The sequence below is a fragment of the Macrosteles quadrilineatus genome, unplaced genomic scaffold (assembly GCF_028750875.1).
Source record: "Macrosteles quadrilineatus isolate MER2022 unplaced genomic scaffold, UCM_ALF_1.0 Scaffold_9__3_contigs__length_116548681, whole genome shotgun sequence".
Classification (NCBI taxonomy): domain Eukaryota; kingdom Metazoa; phylum Arthropoda; class Insecta; order Hemiptera; family Cicadellidae; genus Macrosteles; species Macrosteles quadrilineatus.
The window spans coordinates 98,399,718-98,426,230 of NW_026542602.1; the positions used below are offsets into that span (position 1 = coordinate 98,399,718).

Below are 26,513 nucleotides of genomic sequence, written 5' to 3' on the forward strand. Positions count from 1 at the left end.
GACATTCATAAGTCCATCTCGGAAGAAATATAAATATTGTACATATGTATAGAGTATATCAAATTGTTTGGACGCATCTTATCCATGCAAGCTGGTCTCAAGCAATGGAGGAGGTAAAGATAACTGGGATAAAATGATTTAAATTGTGTTCCTGCAGTAAGCCTTATTTAAAAGATATTTTAACGTACCAATTTTATATTGTAGTATGGTTGTTGTATAACAATTTTATAAAGCCACGAGGAACATCGATATTCGATATTTATTTTTTTTTAAATCGTTCTTCATTCTCAAATTGAGCCGAATCTTTACAATGATCGGCTCACAGAGCTGTTCAAAGCTGCGATTGACGCGACTTCAGCGCTCTGTGTCGCCTACACGAACCAATCTCCGACACATTTGAATTCAGAGCTCAGTTTAGGCTGGGCAACCGTTGGAGCAGAGGCTAGAGCCATGGGGGGTTAGGTTAGAGTTGTCTGCAAGATTAGAATTTCGCGATTACCTATTTTGATTTTCACAATCAAAACAGTGTCCGTAGTTCGTGGAGTATCTGTGGAAACCAGTGCAGTGTTCCGTGAATCAATAACAGCTGTGGATCGTGTGCAGGTGTGATGACCTATATTCGCAAGTGTAATCAATGGATTTTATTACACCCTTGTGAGTAATGAGGGATGAGTTTTATTACGATTTATGTAATTGTGTGAAGGCTTTTAGAAATACCTTTTAAATTAAAACATTCGTAACAAATTGATTCTTGGTCGCTTACACTAAACAAAAAATAAATAGGGTAAACATTAATTAAAATTTTGTTTTAATTAAACAATTTTTAATTAAACAACGTTAATGAGCAATGTGAACTTAGCTTTCAACTCTTATTAGTTAAAACGAGTGTTTACAAAGTTGACAACCGAAGTGTCACTGTGTTAGGAAATCAAAACATTAAACTTGTGTATTTTTTATTATGTGTCTGTGCCTGAAGGATCAAATAAGTGTACCGTTTGGAACCAGGTGCTTGACCCAAAACAAAAAGCTGTTCCAACATCTCACCAAACCGGAAAACCTGGGACTTACGTTTACAGGTAAGAGTTTGAACCCCTTCTGGTCTTTTGTCCTATTGTAACCCAAGGGAGTTTGGAGAAGGGTGAAGAAATACAAGGCAGAAGAATAAAGCATGTAGAACCCTCCTTCCACTAGAGTGAATCAAATATGCTTTGCAAAGGGCTTTTATTTGGCCGTATTGAAAGTAAATTACTCTACGCTCTATTGATTTCAGCCAATGTTGATTTTATTGAGTTCAAATGATTGGTTTGATTTTCGCTAATATTATACACGTTCCACATTTTACAAGCTCAAAACTTATACAAATCTTGTTATAGCAGACGGAGAGGAAAAACGTAGGTAACAAAAATAATCACTTCTAGGATGAAAACTGTGTACCGGCAATGATCGTAGCATTAAACAATCATAGATAACAACAGATTAATCACTTTTTAAACATGCATTAAATGTATGGTACCTATCTCTTATCAACTACTTGAAAAGATTTTACATAGGTCAAGTGGTGCGCGTCACTCGTATATAGTCTGAGAAACAAAAACGATCAAACTGATTACAGAAACATTGGTTTTATCATTCCTAGAATACAGTTCTATAATCAAAGTAGTGTTTTTAAATCTGATTCTTAAAGGTAAGAAAATCCGCCTCTAAAGACTCAAAACCTAATTTATTCAACCAAATTTAATATGAAATAGCCTTTTTCCCAGTAAGCATAGGCTCTGAAGAAATACAATGACACAAATACGAAAATGAGTGAGTATTTGTCTGACAATCTAATAGACCGCCAGTTCGATCCTGAGAAAACAGTAAAAAAGTAAAGTAGGATTTTGGCTGTTTCGAAGCCGCACAGAGCTTCCTTCGATCATAAAGTTCCTCTGTAACAAAGATGCACAGATAATTTTATTTGACCAGTCTGCACATTCAGTAACTCACTAATTTAAAATGAACTTGCAAACTTAACGAAATTTAGATTCAGAAGGTGTTGCCAAGTCTGGTAACAGAATAGATAACTTAATGTTCATCAACTTCATCAGAAATATATCTTGGTTGGTGGAAAGGTATTCTGTGTATGAAATCTGAAAGTAGGCTAATTTCGTCATAGCACACCTTCATCGCAAGCTATTCACTTATTTATCCAAGATAAAAGTTTGCAATTTTTTACCATCTCCATACAGGGTTCAATGTCCTTGATCAAAACATAGTTTCGAATAAGCTATGCGCCTCAGCAACGCTGTGGCCAATTCGAGCTGGTGTAATAAAGACGCCGTTATATCTGAAGAGAAACACCAACCAACAACCAACGTGTCGCAATCGTGGTTGCACGTCTTATCCAACTGGTTATGTCGCCATTTTGTTGGCGGAAGAAGTGTGAAACATCTTTATCTTATCACTAGGCCTAACTATTAGTGGGAACTGCTCAAACGACGAATTTGAGGAAAATACATGGTTATTTTGTGAAAGTTTTTGAATTGTTCAGTACAGGTGTAGGAGGTAATATGTTTGATCGTATAGGACGATGGTAACAATGCAATAATATCAACAGCTGATTACAACAATGTTGTTGTTATTGTTACCAGTTAGGAACACAACCAATGAATACACAAACTGTATTCATTGACACAACGATGAACTTGAATGTGGTCAAAATATGAGTGTGGAATGTTCTAGTTAAAAAAATGTATTTTGTAAATATTTTAAGACAAGTTCTGCTTCGTTTTCCTCGTTAAAGCTGGGTTTTCCTAGACGCGGAGTCGGCCAGCGGAGAGCGGACAACGGAGAGCGGACTCAGCTTGTCTTAGGTAATTTAATGTTACTGTTTTCCTAGCAGCGGAGCGGAATGCCATGTTAATTTCAATTCCGCTCTCCGTTGTCCGCTCTCCGCTGGCCGACTCCGCGTCTAGGAAAACCCAGCTTAAGACCTATAATCAAAATCCTAAAGCTAAAGAACAAAAATAAATAAATAGTTTAGACCTTTAATATTTTTTTCACTTTAAATATTTCACACGACAATCAGAATGGAAGGTTGGGATTCCTTTTTGTCTTAATGTCACTTCCAAATCTCATTTAACAATTTTCCTTGGTGTTAAAAACTGTTTAAGTGTTGATATAAGAATGTAAACAACTCAAGGTTTTCTTCTTAATGGAGGTTTCCTTAGAAGGTTGTTTGTTCCAAAATAAATACTGTAAGTTAGGCTACATTATATGTTGGAAAAGTACCCGTTTGATCACCCTTGCCGAAGCATACTGGAGAAATTTTGGAGTAGGCCTACTGGAGAAATTTCGGCTCCTAAAAATCTCAGTACCGAAAATAGTCAATAATCTAGGGTTAAGTATCAGGAAAACTCCGGTGTCCATTCAATTTTAAACTTTTTACAAGACCTCTCAAGAAAATTCTCAAATGCGTGTTCTTGGACAAGTTGACCTTTCATTAGTTCATACCCTTCCTTAGAAAATTTTGTTTCGATTCTTGCTCAACAGGTTTTTAAACTCTTATTAGGCTGGATAGATGCGCATTTAAAACTTCTCAGCCTCTATAGACCTTTATCATCCCATGTATGTCAACATGTCAAGTCGTGTTCTGTTATAATCAACAGGGCTGGCGACACTAAACAGCCATCCCTCATCTAAAGCTCGGCCCATTTTTTGCCCCAAGGTGCCGTCGTCTGGGGCTAATCAAGACGACAATCTATCTTTTTCGGCCCCGACACTCCGACAGTCGGATTTGGAATTAGTGTCTCGGAAATTCTACCCAGATTTTATGAGTTGGGTAGAATTATTTTTTCGTGATCTTAAGATCAAACCGAATAAGAAGTTAACGCAGATCAATAATGGGGCCTATATACAAAATATTTATTTTATAAGTGAATGTGTGTAAAAATATTGTACACAAAAAAGCGAAGTCAATAAGCATTTTGCCAGGATAATTTAGTATGCCCCAAATGATTTAGGATAGTGTTCCAGTCCCAAACATTCGAGATGCATCTGATCTCGTTAGGATCAACCCGGAGACCTTCATTTTATAATTCAAGGGAGAGTTAACAGGGCTACATCTAATAAAAAAAAAAAAAAACAAACAATAACTTGTCGACATTTTCCTTGATGCCTAGATTAAAAAAACCTTTTGTTTTTTGAGCTGAAGAATTTTTTTTTTACATTTTCTCCAACCAAGGTTTGCTCTTTAGCAAAAAAAATATTGAATTAATTTAAATTTAAACAAAGTTAATTCGTTAAAAATAAGTCTTATCACACTGTTTACTGGACCCTTATCTTCATAACAATAACATAGCCTAATTAACATCAACATCATCATATTGTAAAACCTGAAGCTTCAATTGTGTGTTTCATGATCAGTGACGCTTTGTATCAACTAATAATTTGAGTACTTCTATCTTCATGTTGGTTAGTTTATGGTTTTACTGTGAGCTCTTCACCATTGATTATACAATAAATTACTCTTTGGTTAGTATACCACGTGATGAGTAGTAATTTACAAGTGTATCGATTTCTTTTGCTGTAATAATTTAAATAAGCAAAACAGAAAGACTTAAATAAGTAAAGAGAAGACTTAGCATAGACATAAACAAATCTCAAATTGGCTTCAGATTATCCCTAAGGATGATCTATAAGTGAGTTTAATCTTTAATCCATGGAACTATACGTACTTATATATTCGTCGACCACACATGTTGATCTTGAGGACATCATTAGTCACGCAGATAGCTTTAACAGTTTGACCTCTTGACCTAAACATTCCGAGAGGTCATAACTTCAATGCTTTACCGTCAGGCACTGCCTTTATAAAAAATACCTCGTCTCAAAACACTGTGTTTTTATATTTTAGGAATTCTATAATATATTTAACCACTGAAAGTAATAGCAAATTATAGTGTATAACGTTCAATTATTTACTTTTGAAAATAGGTAGGCCTACGTTTGGTTTTTGTTTGATTTTTGATAAAGTGCCTTTATAGTATGAAGTTTGGTAGGGTTCCTGTAAGTTGGTTTAAGTAGAACTTTAGCTGCAGGTGTCTTAATGCACGATTTAAAACAGGAAATTATTAATAATCATGTCGAAAGTATACATTCTTTCAAATGACATAACGCTGTATATTGAATTTGTTATATTTAACACAATGGAATGCTACTAAACAACCCAGGACATTTTTTTAATTGAATATACCCTTATGTTCATCGGCGCATATTCAATAAAATTAAATTGGAGATAAAATTCCTTGCAGTTAGTTTCCTAGCTAATGGACTTTTTGGATAAGCCTAACCAAGCAAGATAATTAAGTAATAGATTAAGTGTACAACATAGTACAATATCTATCAACTATAATTATAGTATTCTATGAAAATATACGAGAAAATAGAACCATGACAGGCTTATCAAACTCCCTGATTGACTCTAAACTATGTTTTCTATACTGTAAGTGAATGACTGGTTCCAGTTGATTCAAACTGCTAAGATATCTACTTTAGTGTAATCAATCTACTGTTGTTATAAACAGCTGTTCAATTGTTGATTTAGATTCCTGATCCGCCAATGCTAAACTTATTGTGGCTTATTGTGTAAGTCGCACTTGGAGTGAAGTAATTTCTGCCAGATGTGTAAATCGTAAACAAGCCAATGACGCAAATTGAACACTTGTTTAGCGTAGAGTGACACAACTGCATGGTTTCTACATAAAGCAAACCACAATTTTGTTGGTCCATCATGCAATTAGGGAAATCAAACTAAGAATATTATTTTCGTCAACTGTCCATGTATATTAAGAATTATTTTCACTTCTCCTATAATTTGAAACAATCATGCTAAAATTTAAATGACGATTGAATCCATTAACAATCTAACAAGGCAATAATATGGTCTATTTAAGGTTGTTGTCCTATTCAAAACTTCCCGCAACAATAAACAGTGAAACAGCTGATCTACAGTCAGTGTTGTTTTCCTCAATTGTCTTCAAATAAGCTCGAACAATTTCAGCAAATGTTTTCTTGTGTACCTTGCCTAGCTGTTACGTAATTTCTAGTAATTTTAACTTATTTAGTGTTGTTATGTTGTCAATCCTTAGCGCGGAAAAGTAGGCTAAACATATGCAAGAAAACAAAAATATCTTGGAAACATTAAGGATACAGGGATTAGTTACAAATGTTATAATCCATTTCAAAACCAGCAGTTTGGTAGGTTTTCTTAGGTAACTGTACAAAAAGTTTAAAGCTTTAAGTTATTTTTAACTTAATCCAATCGTTTAATTATGTTAACAAATATTGCTCTAGTTATAGAGTCTAGTAAAATAATAATCACACCATATGTGAACACATAGTATAGGATATGACAAACAAATCTCAATATTTTTCTCTGCAGATGAAAATGTACATTCCTACCTCGCAGTTCTTATGAATATTGCTGTCACTGTCAGTTTCAGAAACACTTGTACAATGGAATGTTAAATCCCTGTTTTCCAACAAATGCGTCAAGCAAACATTTTTTTCAAAATCAGTATTTCCGCCAATCCCAGAAACGCTTGAACTTAATATTAAATCCCATTTTTTCAACAAAAGGTGTTTAGCAAAGCATTGCATTTTAATCAGCACGGTTAGAACGCTTTGTTCAGCTTTGCTCGCTGGGCCGGGAAAGTCTGCATTCTTTACTTCCAAGAGACGGGTCTCAGATCTGACGTGCTTCTCTTTGTAGAGTTTGTAGAGGTTTCTCTGATAGTCTCTGATTTCTATTTCACTTTCTTACCCATTTTCATCCCACTCCTTGGACAGGTACAGCATGGAGAAATGATTATGATGACACTGACCATACTTAATTTTTTATCCTCGAGCAAAAGTCGTTATAGTTCTCTCTAATAGGTCGATTGAAAATTATGTGTACACCAAAATGCGATAAGGCACATTTAAATTATAAAATTATAAAAGATTTAATTTAACTTAGTATCAGTTACCGGTATGCAATTTGTTAAGAAACTACATAGTTTACCTACTTTTAATCCTTGAGTTTTGAGACAAAGTCAAATGGTAGATTAAAAACCACTAGTGTACATGTTGCTCGAAATCGAGCAATTGCAAAGAAGTACAGGAGTTATTTATAAACAAATAACTTGTTTAAAAATAATAACAGTCATAATTTCTGATGATTTTAAAAGAGTCAACTATAAGATTATTAACTAAAGGAAATACTCACTATTTACATGACAGTCCTATTCCAGTTTAAAGGGTTGATTTTTAACAATCAATATGTCCATGTACGTGAAAAGGTAAGCTTACATCAAGTCAACGTAAAAAGGGTGTCAGCTTTTATAAAGTACCGTACCTAAGTTGTTTAGCCAATATGTAGACAATAAGGTGTAGGCTACTTTAAACTCTACAGGATAGAGTTAGGCAAAAACTGACAGAACTCTGAAATGGTGTTATTTATCATAGGCTTAATAATATGCCAAATCCTTAGAATAAAAATGCAATAACTAATAACCGATATCATTCAACACAAACCAACATCCAATACTAAACACATTTTTAATACAACATAGATAATTTACACATTGACTGTTTTACATATGTTCTTCTTCTCACTATTAATTTTTGCTTCGCAACGGGAAAAATCTGTTTCATAATCATTGAAATAGATTTATAATAAATAATCTATCATAAAGTTTAAGATTAAATAAATCTACCACATAGTTGTTTTACATGGTCAAAGGAAAATACATTTTTTTGGATCAGCTTTCGGAATTTGTGAAATAGAAATTTGACAGTTCTGGTTGTTTACAATAAAATTTTAAAGCAAATGTAAACATTGTGAATTTTCTCATGCTTCCATGGAAACGAATGATTTAATATTTACTTTCTGACAACAGCTGAAGTTTCAAAACAATGTTTCCCATGTAAATATTATGGAGGAATATGAAACTTTAAAGGGCCCTAGGGCCTCACTCTCTAATTATTTACCTAAAAAGAAAGTTTCCTGCACAACTTCACGTTACGCTCTTTCCAATGACACCAAAAACTTGCCAATCGGTTCAGTAGTTTCGGAGGAGTAATTGTCACAAAAATCATGCTTGCGTATTAAATAAGTATAGATAAAAGAACCAAGAAAAATGAGTACTCGACGAATTATTCTGATCAAAGAACCATGCTATTCCAGTTGTATGCAATCTACATTCAAGGTGTGTTGTGTATGGAAAATAAATATTCTGTGTAAAACGGAACTAGCTGAGGCGTTCACTACTTGATATAAGGTATTATTGTGGAAAGTGAAAGAAACTGATTGTTAAGAGCGAAGATTAAGTTTTCCAATCAGTTGGTGATTTGCCAGGAAACGTTCCAAACCTCGTTAGGTTAATCTATTGTTACAACATCAATTGATTGATCAATAGCAAATGGCATTTGGGTCCGTAATCGACACCTTCAGGGGTCGAACAAACAACAGTATTCGATTTGAAGATGATCACTACACTCTCTCAGATATCCTGACAATAATGAGCAAGTTAATGGAATGTATATTTTACAGATTTGTGCTATCTAGATAGTAAAACGTTATATCAAGCCACAGCATGCTGAGTCCCCAAGCTGGTTGTAATCAATGTAGGGCGAAGTGCATTTGGTAGTTTAGTTGCTCAGCACGTAACCAGTAACCTATTTCAGCAAGTGTGTGCTGAGCTGAGTGGCTGGTCGTATCACGTGTACATCAGCAGCTGTATTCTGCGTCAGCATTACGTCAGCATAGCGTGTATCCGGTATATAAACTTATACATACGTGTATACTCAATGCTTATACAGACCAGTGAGTTAATTTAATTTTCTTGTAAACTGAATGAGACTTTAGAGACCTAAATTAATCTGAATTAGGTTAATAGTATGTGTTATTGCTAAATCAATTGTACGTTTTCAGTTTATTCTTTGAGATAACATAACATTCGCATGGAAGTTTTTTTTTTTAGTTTTACCAATGAACTTGAGTTTTTTACCCTAGCTGTTGTGTTGTTGTTTTTAGCTTAGTTTTTTGTAATGAAGCATTTCTCTATCCATTATACGTTTTTGTAACAATAATTATTGATGACCTAAAGTAGCTATTAATTTGTGTTCACAGTAGGCGATTAGATGGATCCCTATAAGGATTCTAAATAAGTGCTTATCAAACACAAAAAAGTACGAAGTTCAAAAAGTCGGCTACACTAACGGTGTTTGTATTTAAAAAAAATCTAAAATTATACTGCATATCTCAGATTATTCTTCATTTATGGATTTATTTAAATATTGAAAAGAGTTAAGTATAGATTCAGATTAACTAAGGTGAAAACTGAAAATCAACTCGCTGGATCAACTTTACCCAAATAATTCTTATAAAAATAAGTCTAATACTTTAACTCAAATAAACCTGCTTAACTTGACTATTTTCCACTCAGCGTCTTTTTTTAAATCAACCAATGTTCACTGTTCGCTCAATAAAGCACTCACGGCTCCCGAAACTGATCACATTTTACAACCTAATCAATTCACCTCGTCTACGCGACGCAAGGTCATTTACCGACAAAGCGGGAAAACCGCTTCCTTCCTGGACCTGGGAATAAAAGGAGTGTGTAATCGTAATGTTACGAGCCCGCGTGAATTACCGGCGACCTTTACAGCGACATGACGTCGTCAACAATATGCGATCAGCTGTTTACACCTGTGACGTCACCACAGCTGATTACGTATCTGCCATCAGCTGGGAACGGACTTAGTCGTGTCGTGGACTGGACCATGGGAAAGTTCTTGTGCGTGATTTGTTTCTCTTAATTAACGGAATCATTTTTCTCGAGGGAACTATTTCGTGGGTGTTTTGACAATAGTATTGATTAAGCTCCATTACTGAATTTCCTTCTTGTGGATCGGTCGAAGACATTGTTAAGAGTTGTTCCAGTATGTTGAGACAGCGAGTGTTGTTGCTTAATTTTATTTAAAGATTGAGTAAATTGTTCTGGAGGGAACAATTTCGTGGACGTTTTGACAATAGTGCAGATATGGTGTTTGTAGATAATATAAACATTTTCTTCGGATCTGTTAAGAAGATTTTAAGGTAGCCTAAGTATGCCTAGGTCCAAATGTAGGGTGCAATTGTTTGTGTAAATTGGAAAATACTACGAAAAGTAACATAGGCTACTGTTTAATAAATAGCATTATAAATATATAACACAATAAATATTTCATTGATATCCCAATGGGAATAAAACATCGCTGTGAAAATATTACCTGTATCATTGTAAACCGTAATTACCTCTCGCATCCAAAAGTCTTTCAAAAGAATATTCAAAGCGCTTATCTCGTTAGCCAAATAAGATATAAAAGACGCAAAAGAAGCTTCTAGAAACAATTAACTTGAAGTCTGTAATTAAAGAGGGAAGAAAATTAATTTAAAATGGAAAGGAGAAAAGTCTAACGTTAACTAGAGCGAATGCTGATGCTGTTTTGATTATTTACAAAAGCTACTTCAGTTTAGAGGCTTGTGTAGATGTTTTGATTCAACTTGTTGACAGTTTTGTGTCTAAAACAACTTCTGGATTACTGTGTTTGTAATCAGTGTCTTTTTTGAAACTTGATTAATTGTTGGTTATATACTTGTTTGACCTGATGTTAGTTGTGTGTTTTGAAATAGGATACGTGTTGTTTATTTAGTTTCTTTTGTCAATTCTCCTCACTATATTTCTTGTATTATGCCTGGCTGTGTTAGTTAAACGTTATATTTATTTGATGGATCTATCATTCTTATGGACCTGTTGAAGATTATTTTAAGATTGGATCTCCGGGTTTATGGAGATTGTTTTTGTTCATTCATTGTATTATCATCCGGTTCTAACACTATTTTAACCAAACGAAACTATCTAGTTGTTGCCAATTTATTGTCCCCTGGGAAAATATACAAAGAGAAAAGCCGGAATCGGCAGTATTGAAATAAAAGCGACACATTTTGTCGACGCGCACCCAAACGTGATCAACATGAATATCAGTCTATTTGACAATTGAAGGTCAATGGTCTGTTAACAATGTCAATTCAATGTAGTGTAATGTAAAACGATATACTATCATATTTGAAAGGAAAATGTTCTGTTGTAAAATAGGCTAAATATGTCCTAAAGCCATTTAGAGCAAGGGCTAATCAATTACAATATGATTCAATGTACCTACATTTCTCCCTATCTTTAACCCTAAACCAGGACCACAGAATTACAATGTAAATAAAAATCATTAGTTAAGTCAATTTAGTTAACTTTTTGTAAATGCAAATTTAATTCTTAAAAGATATATATATTTTTTTATCTCTAACAAAAATATTGCTACAGAAAATCCAAACTACCTTGGATCCTCCACAAATTACTTAACTCTTGATAACTTGAGATCGGGATTGACGCAGGAGTTTAAATTGGTTATCCAAAGTTTCAAAAGTAGTTTCCTTCCTGAAACTGCCTAATGGAATCACCCACTCCAGATTTCAGGAAAGGCCGTCCTCTAGAAACTTAAAAGTGTGGGCAACAACTTAACTTTATCATTAAAAGAACTCTGTGCCTGGAGATATTTTTGTCTTGATACAACAGTGGGAGTTTGAATTAAATCATCAGAGTTGCCTTTTTAGAATCGCATCCATTCCAAAGAACTCCAAGAAAAAACTCCACTTTGAGTTATCTGAAATAAAATATTAACAGACAAATTAGTCAGTATTGTTCAATTAAATGATGCACATTTTAGATTATTTTATATTTAGGCCTAAAATAAAACACGTTCGATTGCTAATTGTTTCAAAATATTTCAGCGTCCTTCAAACAACTACTAAGGATTGGATTCCGAGTATCATCAATTCGTTTTATTTATGTCGTAATGCAACGAATCGATAGTTGGAACCAATCTTAGGCAAGATAGATCCATCTCAAAAAAGAAGAAATGTCTATTGTCTTGGAGAAATTATTAATGAACATTTCCTATATCAAAAGAAATTTATTAGTTTACACTAATTAGAATACAAATTCACGTTTTATGTTTAACTGATATTTGTAAAAACTATTACGTTTCATTGAGTTTAATCACTGTCTTAGTTACAGCATTTTATACATGCTACCCAACCGTTAAACCACATGGTTTATCCTCTGGGTTAAAAGGTAATTGCTCCTTGATCATTAATGTATGTTGATGCGGCGAATCTTTATTTTTATATTTGTGATATAATTTTTTTATGAGAATTAGGTCTAGTATTTTCTTGAAGTTAATATTACTTACGTGGCAAATTTACCAACAAAATATTAATGCTACTAGACGTTGGTGTGATGTTACACTTGAAAGATAATGTAAACACTTGCAATAGCCCTATAAACAAAAAATTATGTTTGGATGATGTTTTAAGACTAACTTGTTAAATATTTTTTTTAAGACTATAGGAATGATTGACTTACTGTATGAACCAACAGCATAAATTCATGTATATTTCTATTTTCTACTGAACTCCAACCGTTTTATAATTCAACGTAAAACACGATCCGTCGAATTTCCATCTATACATTTGAACACTGAACCCCAAAGATTGTGTTTACCCGATAAAATGTGTTATTTTTTTAAATTAAGCCGATTTGGAACTGTGTCCAATATCTACACGTATCTGCCCGTGTTTTACTTCCAATCAGTGGAAGGTCAGTCGGAATCGCTTACGGCCGTGAGTGTAGTTAAGCAATATCAACCCAGGGTTACCTCGCCACATGAATTGGGCGCAGGGCCAGCTATTGGTGTATTAGGTTTTCGCAATATCGTTTACGGAGAAAGTGGGGTCGATAATCCTCCCGTTTTGTGTTGCCTCATAAGAGTTGGGCAGGAATTTAAATTGCGTATTATCAGTTTTAAAATACGGGATTTTTATTTTGTAATATTTTGTTTGTGGGTAAATTGTATCATACCGTTCGTGTCGGCATTTTAACAACAAAGTATTGTGTAGATATTTCATTAATGTACCTTATGTAGGCAATTTTTAGTTTGGACTAGCAAAGTTACCGCCCTGCGTACGGGGTTGGCTTATTGCAGTTATATGCTTTTTGTTTGCAATGGAGGAGGACACGGTTTGAGAAAACTTGGCTCTTTAAATTTACGATATGCTGTAATTTAACACATCTACCATATCCATAATGTTCTACCACTTCACCTAAACACTGTAAGAAATAGAAAAAAATATCTTACAGTAGTACAATATATCGCTCAATCAATTCCATGCTTTTTACTCTAAAATTGGTAGGAAATTCTCTACACTTACTCTTAAATTTGGATTAACAGTTTTTTTAAAAACATTATTTAACTAAAGCCCTATACGAATCTTTGTTTTATAACAAAATTTGTTGTTCCGTATTTGTATAAACGTACAAAGTGTTAATGATTTGAGACATAATCAATCTTCAGATTTTAATCAAACTCTTTATAACCGATGTTACAGTTAGATTACTCAATATACATACACTATAGTGTATACACAATATAATTTATGGCAATCGGTTGCATGTAATAATGAAGTAACTCCTACAAGCCATGTTGTGTTACCCTAGTCCAAAGCATAGACTCAGTATGTTTCGTCTACGTCCATAGGGACAGCCGTTTTTAGGTGGAGGTTGTTTTGGAAGAGTCCTCATTAAACTGCTGCCGTTCAATTAGTCAATTACTGCCACTAAAATAACCGGCTCCCCCGATTGTTAAGCTCACTTCCAAACATCCTCCGTTGCTTGGGGGACTTCGGTAGTTCAATACAAGGTGGAAGTTTAAACTAAAGATAGTTAAATTAAATATTTTCATGTGTAAGTTGTAGAATTGAATTTTTTAATGTGCAATAGTTTACAATAAGTTTTGTTTACAGTTTGGCTTCCATAAAAAGTTGGAGTATATGATAGAAATCGGAAACTATCAGCCTACTATGGTAGCTCAATTTAACTTCGTTAATATTTCTATCCTGAAACTGTCTAAAGCGTAAACATGAAAATAGAATGTCTAACTGAATCCCTAGTTAAAGGTCATACTCGCATACACCAATTTCGACAAAGCAAAACGGAAAGTATCGTATATTATGCTATCAATTATCGAAGTATCTACAGGTGAGGGAGAAATTACAGTGTTAAAAGTACTATTTTTTTGCCACTCATTTAACCAAGTCCCATTTGAAAGAATTGTTTGCAGTTGGATTATATACATGACATGTACCTATCCTAGTATCTAAATAATGCCGAGGGATTGTCTCTATATTGTGATATTTCCCCATTCCAAATTCTGAAAACGTGTAAAAACGTACAGGCATTGTAATTCCAATACTTTTATGTTTTGCCATATAAATTATCGTAAAAGAACTGAATTCAATGTTATTCTATTGCTTATACTGTGAATTTTTCAGGTTTAAGTAAACCTATAAATAGACAAAATAAGAAAACTGAAGTTTAGATTGGAAAACTTCTCGTGTTCTTATAGCGGCGAAGACAGTTTTCAGACCTCGTGGATCTAAATTAAACTGTCTTTGGCGATGTTCAAAGAAAGTTCGTATCTTGAAATTGGCAAGTTCTTTGTTATTTTCCACGGTGTAAATCAAATTTAGGAAGTTTACGATTTGGGTTGTTAAAAGTCCAAGATAACGGAATTTCAAATGATCAATAAATGTTACAGTTTTTAGATTCTTGTGTACTACCTTCAATTATGGAAACAAATAGACATTTTATTGCATGTGTAAGTTTATAGTACGTTTTTGACTATCGAATATACGTTTTATTAAGCTGCCGTCGTAACTCGTTGTCGATTTCGCCAACTTTTGAACCAATCCAAACTGCAATAAAACTGTAGCATCTGTTATGTCACCTCAACTATGGAGGATAGTGACACAAATTGAGGATGAAAATACAATTTCAAACTAGCAGTGACTCGGTGAGCAACTCTATATTATCTATGTCTAATATAGACATTAAAGTTTAAATTAACCTTCGCTTTAGTCAAACCTTTATGATTATTGAAGGTGGAAAGACAATTTTAGTAGTTTCGTATGATTAACATGTTGATGTACGGTATGACTGGTATGGGAAAATTTTATTTTGACAACTTCCGTCGCGAGCCAGAATAGAATCATCGTACACGACTCCACGACCCTTCTTGGAACAGTTTCTTCTGTGTTTGAATCACTCTCTGGAGTCACTGGATGAATAATCGCCGGAACGTGCGTTTCTAACCAGTCATTGAAGGGTTACACATCCAACAGTTTTTACCATATCACGTTCAGAAGATTTAGAAGATTAATATCACTAACCCCAGGATCACAACAGTGTATTAAGTGAATGGTAACAGTTGCCAACGAAATATTTCAGTACAAAGATTTGAAGCTGTTGGTCTGTTCTTTTAAGTCTACAAACAAATTCAAATTTGCACAAACATCAGGTATATGATTACTGTGGTTTGCTAATTCACTTAGTAAGTTTGTAATAAGGTAATCATTCACTTAATTGTTTGAATTTCAGTTTCATTGCCACGTTTTTATTTGACTGGATAGTGGATAGGGCATTGGTTAGGTTAAAGCTACGTTGATTTTTGCCCAGTACTTGTTATTTGGACGATAAATAATTAACGATGCTTGATATAAAAAATGGTTTGAGTGAAAGAGATTCGTACAAATGCAAAATATTAACTTTCCTTTACAATTCATGGTTTAAAGACACTGTTAATGTTATATTTCTTAATAACTGTATATTGTTGTGCTTATCTTTATCTTTTCTACATTGTATCCATCCTCTTTACTTATGATCAGTTCATTATTTAAATCCCTGAACCAGTGAGCAAAACACCAGACCGGCGAATGGACGTCAGTGTTGCGAAAGTAACAACCTCGTTCCGTTTCGATACCATCATGGTGCTGAGACAAACAACTAACTATAATTATGTTTGTAAATCTAACAAAGGTGTTTGTTTTGTTTATCATACTTATGCACCACACTTAGCATAAATAGTATGTGAAAACATTTTTTATGTTTTGTATTTTTGTATTTTTGTTTGTTTCACACTTTTTGAAAAATTATTTGGTCATCTTTTTCTGTATTTAGTAATATCATAGGTTATTTACATTTACCACTGTATTTTTATTGAACGACACGATGTGCCTAAGGTACTAACTGTGGCTCTTTTAGTACTAACCTTTTTAATTTTGGAAAAACTCAATCCAAAATAAAACTCTAAGCTATTAGAATCTATTAAAACTGTATCAATACAAATACATTTCCTGTACCAAATACTCACACTTCCCAAATATTTATAAAAATGTTTCACAATTAAATTTCAAAACTAACAGAAAAGCGATTTCTTTACTGGTTTCCAATCATCTGCTGGCTTCAACAATCAACTAACCTATTTCTATTCCGCAGTGCACTCAACAATGCAATAACTATTATTTTTTTCAGTTGGTACGAATGACAACTGACGGTGCTACCAACCTGCGCACGAGCTACAGTGCGTGATCCTTGTACTAATCCGTTTAACGTCTGCATCCTAATGAGAAATGTACGTCGATTCAGGGAATTACAATCCTTCAGACGAAACACAATTCCGATAACGTATGAATGACTACAAGTTTCGTCTCGTAACGCGGCGTTATGAATGAATAAAGCTCTCAAGGCACGTTGCCTGTCTGAGTGAAATATTAATCTCTTCTTTGTTTGCTGCTTGAGACTATTTTAATGGTGGATACATTGAAAATGAACACTACTTGTTGGGGCGATTTTATAACATAAAGATACGACTGAAGTAAAATTATAGTCTTAAAGTTAATTTTGATCATTTTAAAAGTTATGATAATCCAAAACATGAAGCTATAACATTTGAAAAAGGATTAATAACAGCCGGGTGCAGTTTCGAGTCATCAACACTTATTTTATTTTCATAAGTCAATTATATATCATTGTAATATCAAATTTTATTAATTAGACAAACCCTGTATCCTTAAGTTACCTTTTATGGGGCCTCAAACTTTCAAACCAAGATAACAAGTTGTAGAAATACTTTTTGAATCGCCAGGGCCTTGTTTAGACCAACCACAGCAACCCGCGCCTCCTGAAATATGTATTGAGAGAGAAAATACATCGTGGACATCCATTTATTCAGTTCGGTCCCACATCATTTATGTTTAAAAGATTTCTTCTTCTTATTGACTCAATAAAAAAATATGTTGCTTTATCAAACAAATACAATCCGAATACAAAGAATATGTATATTATAAAAAAAAGTACGTTTAAAATATTTATTGCTTGCAAGGCAACAAAAAACATGATAAAGGTTTCAATATTTCTACCTCCAATACATCAGTTTGGCGATTACTGGCCTTAATAACACCTTGGCTCAAGGGTTGTGATTTATGAGTCTCGCCAGGTGGTTTAAAGGGTTCTCATTACTTTGCAGGAACAGTTTCTTTTAGTGATAACATTTTTGTTTTATCCTAGAGCCCAAGCGAGTGGAATTATGTCTCAAAATATGTCCTTACGTTACAAAAACATTTGTTGAGGTTAGGGCCTATGTTGTATGACTTAGTTCTCAACCAAATACCATTAATACTGTACATACTCTTTTTATGGTTTGATCGTTGCACAGCTTCTCATAACCTGCCAAAGTCAACTCAAATTGTGAAAATAAAAACCCTTTAGTTGAACTTACTTGCGTTAGTAATTTATCTCTTAATTTTTATCGAAACGAAACAAAATAAGATGCCCTCTTCTCAAAGCTGATACGAAAGCGCCTAGCCATAGGACTCAGCATGGCTCGTGCAATAAAACCAGTGTAATCAACTAGTAAAGTTTATGGACATTCACAAGTAATACCTAGCCAGACATTTCACACCTTAACTGAATAACAGATCTGTGTAATTTTCCTTTTCATCCAACAATAGTTACACGTAACCATTTCATCGCGAGAGCGATTAGATAGGGCCATTCATGAATGTTATTACAGTTTTAACCACAAAAACTGGTAACCTTTCGAAGGAGGAACCTCCATTGTTAACCTAGGTTTATTCAGAGATCGCGTGAAGGTAGGACATTGTACTCCATGGTCCACTACCAGGGTCCGTGGCCAGGGAGTGACCCTGGAGGTAGGTGCGTGACGAGGGCACGGTCCGAGGAACCTCTAGGAGGACACAGCAGGAAGTGGAAGAAAGGCTATTTGGGTATATCGTAGGTGCAAAAACTCATAACCACTAAATCAAATTACAAGTTGCACTTCACACTACACTACACTATATAACGTGTACGTGAAACAATATATTGTAATAAGTGTGAATATATTTCCTTGCAATGTATTTTTTTTTATCGGTCGCATTTACAATAAGATACTGTACATATTTTTGAAAACGATATTTGAGTTTCCCCACTTAATTTGTGGACACAAGACTAGTTTTAAGTTAAATTATTCAAGCTTCCTATCCGAGGATTGAAAACCTTTTTATGTGTTTTTTATGTCTCCTCTATGAAACAACAACAATGATTGACCAACCATAAACCACCTCGTCTCGGCCTGAGGTGTTAACGCGCTTGCGTGGTACCTCTGGACGCGCTATTGGCGGGAAAGTGTTCCCACAATTCCGTGCGACCACTTTCATATCTCGCACGTACAACACCTCGGTTTACCGCGTAAATTACAGCGTTGCGTTACAGCTGACGGACAACTACAGTCGTGTGAAAAAATATTGTAATTGTATTGCAATCGTTTTTAATTTCGCATTATCCAGCATGCAACACTGGATTGGGACGTTTTCCATCATTGGTGAACGGTAAATGTTTGTTTGGCGTGAGCTATTTTAATATTGGAATATAAGGACGTTTTGTTCTCCAATATTTGATATTTTGTCAAATAAATAACTAACCTATACCAACAAAAATGTTAACTATTGCCTTAAAAAAACTACTTGATGAAGCCCGAGATAGTTTTCCAAACTTAGTGCAAAATATTTAGTGTGGCTACATGGTAACTTAAGCCAATAACATAATTTATTTCGCTTGAAAAATCAGTTCTTTGTTTAGTTCCCTTTATTGTGAGGGTTAACTGTTTTTGATAATTTTACTTGAGTAACTTATAGAAAGTTTCTTATTAAATTTCGTATTTATACATAAGCAATTAGGTGCTATTGTCTTGACGGTGACATGTAATAAATCTCAAAATTGGCATAAAATAAGCATTTTAAATTCCAAATCAATCCCTCATACACTCTCAGAATATATAAATTAATTCGATGTACGCCAACGCCAAAAGGTAGGAGGGCTATAATGATAGACCACTTGGTGTTGTAGGCTTATTGAAGCTGTAATATGTTTTGGAAATCAAACAAAATAAGTAAAAAATGTAAGTGATACATGAAATCATTAATTTAGAAAATCTTATTGAAGCCCAATGCAAATGTATGAACAGACCAATGATTAAGCGTTACTCGGTTCAGTGTAAATCCGTCAAAAAGGTTGACAAAGTTCTATAAAATTTAAACACAAAATGTTTTGTCACAAACATCTGTACATTCTCGGCGCATGTAACCAATTCGCATTGATTACGGCGGGAACACGTAGATTGGTTACAAATCACAGTTGGTGGCCTAGTCGAGGCTTATCCCAGTTTAGTTGGGCCCTTTATCGAATTTCCCTAAGTCAATTTGTCCCTGGGATCACCTTTCTAAGCCGGTATTAGGTGTAAGGCTTCGAATGAGGGGACGAAAATGTGCGGTTTTCAACCCCAAAGGTGAGTTAAGCCCTCGTTTGGGATGGCTATATTAATATATTTTTCAGGGCTAAATGTAACACGTTGAATAGTCTTTGAACTTATTTTGTGTCTATTCGTGCGTCATTTAAAGTTTTGAAAGGGATCCGTTTAAACCCTGGTCTTGTTGTTACTATCTAACATATTTAATTAGTTCTCCGAAAACCGCTTTTAGCTTGCCTCCCTGTATACACACTTATCGGGCTAGATTAACCTAATTGATCAAGTCTTAAATATTACCAAAAATTTACATCGTTGATACTGAAATCGTTGACTATGGATCCTGAATAAATATTCCAAATTTATTCTCAAAGATTACTTTAGTAGGATTTGATTCGACAGATGATATTATATGTTGTTCATCTATACATGTTATCTTATGTTTGTATAACTTAACTGAGCTGGGGCCATAAAAGATGTTGCTAGATTACAATTGACTTCTTTCCTATTAAAAAGTCGTGGTAAGAAATAAAACTTATTTTACAGCACGCTGTCGATGGTTCGATTCATCAAACAATCTTTTACCCACTGATTTCGATTGTTACATTGAAATGGTGTATAAATTCCACGGTAGTGTATCGATAAACATAAGTTGAGCCCAATTATAAACAAACGTACCTCATTAATCATTCTTGACTCTTGAAAATTCTTTGTTCCATTCAAATATTAATCCAAACTTTAATAAGTTAATAGAAAATTAACTTTAATCAAACTGTAATAGTTTAAATATTTGTTTAAATTACTAATGAAGTGCACTAATTATCTTTTGAATCAGAATTAAGTCTGATTCGCATCCAGTAGTCAAATTTGAACTTTTAACGAACAAAGTTAGTTAGAGAACTAATAATTAATTCAACCTCTTGATATAAATTATACACTTTTCTGTAGTTTTATTCCTAATATCTATAGCATTATGTTTCATATTTCCTTTGTCTTCTACTGTGCATATACATCTGTTGTATTATTTTTACGCCTCATTTTTTACCTGAGCTGTCCTAAAAACGTTTAATCAAGAAATGCAAGAACAAAGAGTTTTAATTTATTTTTACTATTACTTCAAAACTAATGATAAGATCCTCTTTTTGAAACAATTCGACGTTTTAACCTAAGCCACACACGAAAATCACACCAACAAAATGTCTGAACTGTATATTCTTAGTGTTAAAGTATTTATTAAATAAATCCCCCATTTTAATAATAGTTTTCATTTAACTTGCTTTTAACCCACACAAAACCATACAAAAGTAAAATGTTCAAAATTTGTAAAATGGTATGTTTATAAACCTATTATTAACGTTGTACGTTTGCTTCATGTGTATTTTCAAAAGATGTAGCAATAGCATCCATTAAGCTGTGGAAGGTATAAATATGAACAAAAAGGGTCAGAGGGGTTCAAAATGAGGCGTCGAGAATTTGAGACGAAACGATTCATCACAGCAACCCCTAATTTGTGGTGAAAAGAAGCAAAATTTATTTCTTCCGTTCTTGCCGCTTATGACCCGTCTCTCTTTCATGAACGTTCTTATAATAACTGCACCGAGAATAATTTTCCTCGGTTATTTTATGATTTCTTATTATATCTTTGGTGGAAAACGTGTTTTGCTTCGAAGTTTTTACCGAAATGAAAGTGTTCAGTTCTTTCACTGGAGTGATATAAAACATGTTACGCCACAATAACAATGAAGTTTTTAGTCTGGTAATTAAATTCTAAAAACAATAACAGTTTTATGACAGTTATAAAATAATGCTGTTGGATAAAATGTTTGTATAATATATTATTTACACATGAATTAGCTCATTATTGATTTTATCACTGTGTTGATGTTGAATTATTAAAATTCAAGCTAAGATAGTTTATAACGCAAAATAATGCAACCAACTAAAATTAATTTAATCCAAGAGAAAGTAGGAATAATGATTTAAAAACTCATTTAAATGCTAAAAATCGAAAATACCACTATTTTATTCGGCTTGATTATTTTCATGTAACAAACAACGAATATTTGCAAATATTTGTTAAATGTGCATTTTTTCACAGCAATGGTAATCAGTAAACAATGATAAGAACAGGGGAAATCATTGTGTACATTTCCAGTGTTTTGAGACAAACAACCCGCTTTAAAACACACGGTAATGGCAACATACCAGTTTCCTGTTTCTAAACAAACATACGGTATACGATTGACGCATACCTAATACTCAACTCACTTCAAACAAACACGCAGGGCTACCAAGTTGCCATCTACTTACTTTAAACAAACATACAGTATTGCCAACATACCAAATACTGTAACCGCAAACAAACCAAAACATCAAACCAACTACACGATTCAAACAAACAGCCAGCTGCCAACCAACCAGATACTCGTGAAACTGGCTTAGATAACCACATTCCGAGCTGGGTTTTGATTTGATAGCGTATGATTGCTAATCCAGGTCCTGTCAGAGAACGCATAGTTGAACCAACTAATTAAATGCCTGGGGTACATAGTTTTGGTGGTTATATTGGGATGTTGTGAATTAAATTAGCCCATTTCTCCTTGATGATTTATAGTTGCTTTAAGGGAGGGGTGGTTTTTTTTACTCCTAATACCATAGCCGGACGGTTTCATAAAGGTTTTAATTGGTTTGAATAGTGTTAAAAAACTTAACATCAACATCATGTAAATTCCATTTATTGTATAGCCTATTTATGCTAAATACACAAAGCTGTGAATAAAACTCCTTATGTTTGCCTAATCCTTTTACTTTAGGTAGTTCACTTTAAATGTATGTAGTCTATATATTCAACTGCTATGTGTCAATACTCTAAGCTTTGTTGCTCTATTTAAAATTTTAATTAGTTTTTCCTTACAGGTCAGTAACCAGTTTGAATGAACTTCTCAACGATATTAAGGTAATCTGTTTACGTTTAATTTACAAAACCAATACTTACTGGAAGCACGCCATAATAAATTAGTATATTGTCAAGAATAATTCAAATAAAAATAATGAAGACGATGACTTAAATATAACGGACAGTGTTTGGATAACAAATCATCACATATTTTAAGCTCTAATTCGGTTGTTCCAAATATATGGAACAATATTTGTTCATTATTATTCATAACGTATTACATTAGGTTATGCATACTTTAAAAAATCAATTATTTCATTAATGCTTCTACTCCAATCAAATGAACATTCCATTGTAATCATAAGCCTGTAACAATAGATGTATAACGGTTTGTTTAGTAGCATTATGCCAAGGTGTGGCCACGTAAAAGCTGTTGGTTCAGCAAATTGAAATTTATGTATACTCAAGTTGGCCGTGGGAAGTATATAGTTAGCCAAAGGTGAAGGCTAAATAGCCATTGGTTTTCAATCTTCGTCTAACGATAATGAAATAGCTGATTGTTATTTCCCTTCGGACAGCAAAAGTAGGAGAGTGGGCCAGAGGTTAATAGTTTTATCACGGACATTGAGCCCATTGTTGATCGGGATTGTAAATTATTAGTTGTATTTATTGTGCGGTTATCCAATAAATGTTATTGTGCTTAATGCCTTTGTTTTGGGTAGTGTACTGTTTATTCTGTGATATTCGTTGGCATTGAACCGAACTTTTTATTCTCTTGTAAAAACTGAAGTTTTTTATGTGTTTAATTTTGGTTACGTTCGCAATATTTATGACTATTGATTTTCAAGCGGCATTATTAGTGCATGTATCATAGTTAATTATGTTTCATCAGTATTATACAGTATTTTACTGTTTGTCTAACTACCTTTCCCAGGCACTGTTGTAATATACGTGTTGGATAATAGATAAGCTACACGCTACAGGATTGTATAAATTGCGCTAGAAATACACCAGGATGCATGTTTCACAGCAATTTATTATCTGTGTCAGTTGCAAATTTGAGTTGTGTCAAGAAATTGTTCTAGATTTCATCATTAGCTTTACCTCATTTTCCACATATATTATAACCAAATACCTGACACTCACGTATATCCTATTAATTGTTGGAAGAATTTCAATGTTGTTTTTTTTTCTATTTGTATTAGGCCGTATCTGTCGAGATATTAAGGTTTTATCCAAATTCCTTGAAGTAGGCTATATAATATTATCGCCTGCAGGTAAAACTTGTATAGTATTATATGTCCGATGGAGTATTGCTCGCTGGTTTCTGGATAAACCCCAGGAAGGCGAATTCTTCATCCAGATGAAATTTGTCGTTGAGCTATTATGATATCTATCAAAATATCAACATAAATTAGTACCTACTAACAACAGGGTCCTTGCTGAACGCTGCGATCGTTGAAACTGTTAATGAGCTTCAAATATGCTATGTTTGGACCCAATCTGGCGAAGCCCTAGGTAGTCGGGCTACAAAAAGTGGCACAGCTCTCTCCCAGGCCCGTCTGGCTGGCTTGGGGCTCTGCCCCTCTGGCGGTGCAACCTGAGCCCCCAGTCTGCCACCTGCTCCATCGTCAGAATGGTCGCCTACTCATGCGAACATAGAATGACATTTCTACTTTGTTTGTGTGCGATCTCGAACGTTTTAAAAGTAGTTTAACAGGGTTGTAAATGTCGTAGCTATGGTAACGTCTAGATAGGGCTAACACTTCTCAAAATCATCAGTGTAGCAGGATAGAATGGTTTTACTAGTTATAAATCTGTATGTGTACTTAAGCACATATATTGTTTTACTGTAGGTACCGTGTTTTCTGCGTGAGTTTATCCTACCTTATGCTGCACTCGATTATTCAGAAAACAAATAACCAGGTTGTTTCAGTTACTATAATGTTATTACTACTTCAGTTACTAAGTAATATTTCTTGGAATATTTCCAAACAACAATTGCTGATTTACAATGACGTAACTTAAAAAACGCCAACGATTAATCGCAGAAACTTTGGACGTTGGTCATCGATGTATTGCAACATCTGTTCTAACGACGTTTTGCTGATATCGACTTCAATCAAGTTTAATGACTCAACAAATCATAACAAGGTCAAGCTATGGACGAACTAGAACGTAGCTTAGTGATCTAGAATTCTTAAATACGTTAAATTAATTGTTTAAATGAATATTTTATGACTGTATTAGAAAATAGCACGTTTCCATACAGCTGAGATCTTTGAAAATCTTTAATTTCCATACACCAAAAACAAATAGTGATCAGATGACTTTTCCTTATATAAACATTATTTTCGCTATATAAACATTACTTTTGCTACAAAAACAATACTTTGCCTGACATCAACAAAGTTACAATCAGCTGAATGTTACACTAAAATTCATTCTACAGCCGTATTTAGATTAGAAAAATGAATTGATTACGAAATATCAGATATTTTTTAAGTTCGATGAAGTAGTTTTTTCATCGTGATAAAAGTATCGTTCAATAGGCCTACTCGTCACGAAAGTCCCATTTCTGGGCTCGATAACGTTTCCCATGCTTCTACGTCGCACGTAAAACACTATCTCGTCCCGAAATGGGTCACTTTCGTGAATAGTAGTGAAATATACTATTACTTACTTGCAGTCTTTTCATATACAGTAGGCTACTCGTATACTTTAATACTTTAATACTTTCTTATGAAATGGCGACCATACAATGTAGGTATTTTAAGCCAAGTATGAATGGAGATGAGTGTAGGATGAGTGGCGCGATCTTGTAGTCTTGTTAGTGACTAAGGCCGACATTCCTTAGACACAGCTGTTAATTAATAGCCCAAACAGCTAATGGCAACTCAGGGACCTACAGTTTATAGTGGAATCCGAATCACATTTTTTCCTTGGTATATACGAATTGGTCTAATTATCAGGATAGTACTACGGATAGTCGTAATACTCACTAGTGCGGACGTTAATCCACACCTGGGAGTATCCCATCCACAGTGCATACCTATAAATATCCACAATCCTACTTTCGAATAGATCGATGAGAAAATATTCATTTCAACAATTCGTTTAAAGTATAAGAATTCTGGTTTCACTAAGCTACGTTCTAGTTCGTCCATAATACTGTAACAGGCTATGCTATCTTTATTGATCTACTGCACTTTATGTAATATATTTGATGTTTCTAAGCACATAATATGATTATTGTTTATTAAATAAATTCACTTTTGTCATAAAATACACTAGCTGTTAACATTTTAACATGGTAGGTTTTTAACATTGCAGACTTGGTCACAAGATTTCATCTCTAATTATAAGTTAGTTAACTTTCCGTATTCCTATTTGGCCTTCGTTAAAACTGTTTGGTTTTAACTTAGGAGAACCCTCCAAATAGGACACTGTTCTCATATTAGCGAAATACCCATTATTTATGTCCATAGATAGACCAGTAGCTTTAGACGAGCTCTGAACCAATGGTCATGACATACAAGCATTAAATAACGTAATTGGCGATTCCCAGGATTGACACCCAGGACTTCAAGACAGAGGTCTCTAACACCACTACACTCCTTTACACCCCTCCCTCCCCCAGAAGCTTGGGTAAAGATGAATATTTTTGTTATCAGTGTTTGTTTGCACAATCTCTGCCCCCAGTACACTCTCGCCGAGACGCTCACCGAGGCGCCTCGCCGAGGCGTTCGCCGAGTAATTCGGGCGAGAGCTTATGCGAGGTAACCGTGTACACTCTCGCATTTTCTCGCAGTCGAAATGGAACAAACTTCGATGTGGAAGTAGCGCTCGCCACTCGTGCAGT

At 34.2% G+C, this 26,513-nt stretch overlaps 1 protein-coding gene across 1 annotated transcript in view; it reads left to right on the plus strand.

Moving 5' to 3' along the window:
- The first annotated feature begins 406 nt into the window (after nt 1-406).
- Nucleotides 407-26,513, plus strand: part of LOC129003941 (ADP-ribosylation factor-like protein 4A) — a 49,834-nt gene continuing 23,727 nt past the window's right edge. Inside the window, exon 1 of the mRNA XM_054432289.1 lies at nt 407-1,076. The gene's annotated coding sequence lies outside the window, so the exon portion shown is untranslated. The remainder of the gene's footprint in view (nt 1,077-26,513) is intronic.